Below are 6440 nucleotides of genomic sequence, written 5' to 3'. Positions count from 1 at the left end.
TTGTTAATTAATTTTTTATGGGTAATTAATTAATTTTTAATTGCCAATTAATTTTATTTAATTGATTAATTGCTAATTATGTTAATTTTAATAATTTATTTTCTGTAGCGGGTTGTGACTTTATAGGGGAATAGGGTGGGAAATAATGTATTCATAATTAATTAAATAATTCAATTCATTTAATTGTATTTAATTTGAATTAATTGTTTATTCATTTTTAATTGTTAATTAATTAATTGTTAATTTGTAATTCATTTGAAAAGGTAACAAATAGTAACAATTAATTGTAATTTGGAATTTTAATTGATTAAATATTATATTATATTAAATTGGTAATTACTTATAATTAATTTTTGATAGATATTAATTTAGATGTTTTTTACATAATATAAGAAGTATTTGCTTTCCCTACTGTTGCACTCTCTGGAGTGGGAATAGTAATTTTTATCCCTACGTTATCCAACTCTTTCCCTACTGTTGCACTCTTTGGAGTGGGAATAGTAATTTTTACCCCTACGCTATCCAACGCTTTCCCTACTGTTGCACTCATCGGAGTGGGAATAGTAATTTTTACCCCTACGCTATCCAACGCTTTCCCTACTGTTGCACCCACTGGAGTGGGAATAGTAATTGTTACCTCTACGCTATCCAACGCTTTCCCTACTGTTGCACTCACTGGAGTGTGAATATTCATTTTTACCCCTACGCTATCCAACGCTTTCCCTACTGTTGCACCCACTGGAGTGGGAATAGTAATTTTTACCCCTACGCTATCCAACGCTTTCCCTACTGTTGCACTCACTGGAGTGGGAATAGTAATTTTTACCCCTACGCTATACAACGTTTTCCCTACTGTTGCACTCTTTGGAGTGGTAATAGTAATTTTTACCTCTACGCTATCCAACGCTTTCCCTACTGTTGCACTCACTGGAGTGGGAATAGTAATTTTAACCACCTACGCTACCCAACGCTTTCCCTACTGTTGCACCCACTGGAGTGGGAATAGTAATTTTTACCCCTACGCTATCCAACGTTTTCCCTACTGTTGCACTCTTTGGAGTGGGAATAGTAATTTTTACCTCTACGCTATTCAACGCTTTCCCTACTGTTGCACTCTTTGGAGTGGGAATAGTAATTTTAACCCCTACACTATCCAACGCTTTCCCTACTGTTGCACTCTTTGGAGTGGGAATAGTAATTTTTTACCCCTACGCTATCCAACGCTTTCCCTACTGTTGCACTCTTTGGAGTGGGAATAGTAATTTGTACCCCTACGCTATCCAACGCTTTTCCTACTGTTGCACCCACTGGAGTGGGAATAGTAATTTTTACCCCTACGCTATCCAACACTTTCCCTACTGTTGCACTCACTGTATTGGGAATAGTAATTTGTACCCCTACGCTATCCAATGTTTTCCCTACTGTTGCACTCTTTGGAGTGGGAATAGTAATTTTTACCTCTACGCTATCCAACGCTTTCCCTACTGTTGCACTCTTTGGAGTGGGAATAGTAATTTTAACCCCTACACTATCCAACACTGTCCCTACTGTTGCACTCTTTGGAGTGGGAATAGTAACTTTTACCCCCACGCTATCCAACGCTTTCCCTATTGTTGCACTCTTTGGAGTTGGAATAGGAATTTTTACCCCTATGCTATCCAACGCTTTCCCTACTGTTGCAACCACTGGAGTGGGAATAGTAATTTTACCCCTACTCTATCCAACGCTTTCCCTACTGTTGCACTCTTTGGAGTGGGAATAGTAATTTTTACCCCTACGCTATCCAACGCTTTCCCTAATGTTGCACTCTCTGGAGTGGGAATAGTAATTTTTACACTTCGGCTATCCTACGGTAATAATATTGGATATTATTTAATTATATTATGTTACTAAATATATATGTTTTAACAAATATGATTGTAAAAAAATGTATAACTTTCATTAATTATTTAATTATTATAAGGTAATGTAAGTATTTTTAAGTATATTTTAGTAATTAATTTTTAATATTAATTTAATTTAACAATGTTTTTAATAAAGTCGATATTTTTATAAACTATATTTTTGTAAACAATATTTTTTACTCGATATTTTTGTACTTACCTGTTTGTAGATACAAAGTCGATATTCTGTCTGTCGATATTTTGTCAATGATATTTTTGATAGTCGATATTATGTCCCTCGATATTATGTCAGTGATCCCCAGATAGATAGTGGAAATGGCCTTGAGCACGTGTGCCCGGCCCGTTTTGTTGACAGGGTCACATGTTCTGTGATGCCTGTGCTGGATGGGTGTGGTGTGGGTATAAACCAGCCCTCAGGGAGTGGCTGTGGCATGCTGACAACTAGACCTGTGATCAGCAGATCACTACAGGGAAGACCTGGGACATGTAGGATTGTCCACATTTAATAATAATAATAATAATAATAATAATCCACCCCTGTAAGCGTAAGCGGAGTTGGCTGGCCTGGCGTATGCCAGTCCAGTGTAGGGGTGTGAACAATGACCCCAGGGGCTCTGGCCGTGGTTCCGTTCTGGGCTGAGAAAGAAAGTAACTAATTGCATGTGTTTCTGTTGTAGTGTCGGCACCACCCGGACCGTGATCGGTAATGTTGCACCCTGTGACTCAAGTCCCACAACATGAGCAACATGGACGTACGGGAGAATCACTGACCCTACATTCATCCATACTTTCACACTTGAATGATCATAGACATGACATATCTTAATGAATTTGAATGTTTAATGCACATTCAGTGGAGTGTTTTAGTTGGAGCAGTACAGGGCTATGCAAACCCCACTTTACATTGTTGGCCCATGGAGGGCCAGCTAGAGTCCTTAAGGGAATAACAAGTGCATCGGAAGGGGTAGAGTTCAGTCTGCAGTCTGATAGCTGTGTCATTGGTGACCAAACAGAATATGTATATGTCGGTCCATGTTGAGGTCCAAGGTGAGTGTAGCAAAGTGCATCAGGGGACAGTGGAAGGTGATGATGCAGAGGGTAGAACTAAGCAGACACAGGCCATATGGCGGAGATGAATGCTACTGCTTCCTTCTTACCAGTAAGGCAGAATCATTTGAATCTTCGTCCTCTGCTGTTTAATGTGCCTCACATGTGGTTGGTGGTGTTCTGTCTCCAGCACTGTGTGACAGTGACACATCAGGGGCAGAAGGTGGAATGTCAGCCGCACTGTGTGGCACTGATACATCAGAGGGCGGGGATGTGGATGGAGTAGTAGCAGCAGCATTCATCCGTGCCTGGCCTTGCGGCAGCAATGCCATGATGAAGGTCTGCAGAGCATGAAAGAACCCTGCTACCTCTCGCTGGTGTTCAGCAGTGGCAGCCATTGTTTCCGCCTGCATCCTCTCCATGTTCTCCATGATCCTCCGCATGTGTCCAAACTCCTGGCTTACATCCCTGGATTCACTCTGACTACACAGTTTTTCTTGCCTCAAAGTCGGAACTCCAGCGATGTCAGCCATGGATCATTGGATAGCATGAAGCGGACTGTGGGTGTCGGTTAGGGACTGTGAGTGGTCCCTGGTGGGACTTAGACACCCACGAATGGCATCTAGTTTGGATGCCATGAGGTCGAACCCCACCCACACCTGATCAGCCAACATCTCCTAGCACCCCAACACACAGCATTGGAAGGCCATGTGTTGTTCGTGGGGGTCCTGGGAGACAGCTGTGGTGGTGGGTGCTTCCTGCTGTGTGGTCTAGGCAGGGGGTGGGTCTCCTTGATGCAGCTGGCCTGCCCTGCTTCTGGAGGTGGGGTGCAGAGGCTGTCCATGAGCTGTTGGAGGGCGTCGGTGTCGACGTTGGATAGGTCCTCTTCATCATCAGTGAAGAGATGTTAGGTCTGCTCGGCAGGAGGTATTGATTTTCCCTCTGTAATGTGAAGGAGAGATGCAGGTTAACATTGTGTTCACGTGTATGATGAGAAATTGTACAAGTTTACATACAATGTGACTGGCCAGATTCTACACACAGGCAGCACCAGTTGTGTCATCTGTTCTGTTGTGAACTTGTTGCAGTTTGTGATAAGCAGTTCAGTTTTTCTGTGCACTCTGATATCACTAATATACAAGAATTTTTTAACAAGTTCGTTGTGTGCTACTCCATCCATGCACTGTGTCAAGCAGTGCTCATGAATAATAAAGGCTACGTGGGTCGGACGAATCAGTCCCTTAGATGTGTGCACTGTTTCATGAAACTAAAAGTTTCTTCACTTAATTTCATAGGAATTTTCAACAAACATTCACAGACTTCTTCACAGATTATTCCATGAATTTATTAATTCATAAATGGAACTCCATTGGCAATTTACTTAATTGATTAATTGCTCTTAACTTCATCAGAACGCTATTTCAACACACTCAATGCATTTTGGGTTATTTGTCGACCCTTCCTCAGGGGTCTATAAGATAAGATAAATGGTTTTCTTGAATTTATCTTATAGACCCCTGATGAAGAGTCGGCACATGTGCATGGGTTGGTTGTGAGATTAGTGATGTGTGGGAAGGGCCCCCTCTGGGCATATAGTCTTGCTGTTTCTAGGTGTGCTGCTGCAGTGTGCCAATGCGATCAGAGACATGCTCCAGAGTCATTGTGGATGTGCACTGTGCTATTCTTAATTGAACATGTGTGCCATTGTGCCCATCTCCCTCCGTCCCCCCAGTTCCTGGTCGTTACTCACCCTGTTGCTGTTGTGTCAGGTCATGTTGAGCAGTGTCCGGTCCCCCAACTCCTGTCATCGTCTCCACACTGATGACTGTGGACACCATATCCTCCATCTCGTCCAGCTCCTCCTGTGGTGCTGGACTCCCACGTCCAGTCTGCATTGCTGCCTTCAGGTTGTTGCTGAGTTTCTGCTTGGATTTGCGCCTCTTACATTGTCCTCATCAGCACTCCAATTGCATTCACCTTGTCCACCATGGACTGCCATATTCCATTTTTCGTCGCCAATGACACATTGGAGGTGACAAACAGTTGTTGATGGTATTTTATCACCTCCATTATCAGTATCCTGTTTTCCTGCAGGCTGAACCGCGTCTTCCTCTTCTTCTTGTCCTTGCCCTTCCCTGACCCCGAGGTCCTGGCCTGGTCCTCTGGGGGGATTGTGGGGTTCAGTTCGTCCTCTGTTCCTGCTCCGGCTACCTCCATTGTGCTTCCCAGTTGTTTTGTTTTTGTTTGTGGGTTTTTTTCTGCTTTTATAATGATTTTCCTGCCTGACGTGTTTGAATTGCAGGCCTGGCGCACATTAGCCAGATTTTTTATCGCGTTGGGCCCATCGCAACTTTTTTCACGTTCGGGTTTGAATTTTAATCACTGTCCCGTGATTTTATCTCTGATATTTGATGCGTTATCAGGAAACTATTGCATGTTACCGCGGTGTTGTGAATAGGACGTTAACACAGAGTTATTTTCCCATGATACACGGCGATATGAAACATTGCGTTAATCGATTTTGGCGATGATTATCACACGTTATTGAGACTATCCCCTGAAGTTGCTTAAGGAAATAAAGAATTTCTTTAACAGAGATAAACCAATTGTGACTAAAGAGGGAATTCTGATTCCACCTCCAAGAAGACCTGCTATATATATGATGTTAGAGCGAGGATACCATACGTGTATGTGGTCAGAGAATTGGGTGGAGTATACAAAAGATGATGGTGCTATAGTTTTTCCACAGTGTGGTTCATTTAATGTACGAATATTGCAGAATTTGAGAAATCAAATGAATTCATTAGAACCGAATCCCAGACTTACACAGAATAAAGCATTAGAGGAATGGGAAGTTGAGGCATTCAAAAGAGAGAGATATAGAAGTAACAGAAGTTACAGGAGTATGATGTTTAGATATCCTTTTGAGAACAGGGAAGATAAGCTGAAAAGATGGAGGAGAGCTGTGATAACAGAAAGTTTGTACCCAGTCTTGGTTGCTGAAGATCAGACAGCAGGTAAGTGTAAAGAAAAAAAAAAGAGAGACTTCAAGCTTAAGGGATGATACAAATGATTTTGATGATGATGAGTTGCTAGAGGATATCATGAATAAAAGACCTCCAACATATGAAAACAATTCAAGGGATGTGACTCCAAGTGCCCCACAAATGGGAACCTCATTAATTCCACAAGTCACAGAACTAGCTAGCGTAGTACAAGACAATTAAATGTATTTGCTGAATAGGGCTGGTACAGAAAATGAATCTGTTAAGCCTGAATGCAGATGCATTGACGGTACCAGTAACAATTGGTCCCATAGTTCCATTGTATGGACAAAAAAAGAATTTATCAAAAGCACATACGCTGGCTGCTCCAAGAAGTAATACTGGGAGTGAAATGATAACGGTAGCGAATGAGGATAGACAAGCTGACCCAAATACTACATTATTAGATCTTCCAGTTTGTGAATTGATAACAGAGGCCCCTAGA

This window comes from Lissotriton helveticus, chromosome 7 (assembly GCF_964261635.1).
Source record: "Lissotriton helveticus chromosome 7, aLisHel1.1, whole genome shotgun sequence".
NCBI lineage: Eukaryota > Metazoa > Chordata > Amphibia > Caudata > Salamandridae > Lissotriton > Lissotriton helveticus.
This window is presented reverse-complemented; position numbering follows the sequence as displayed.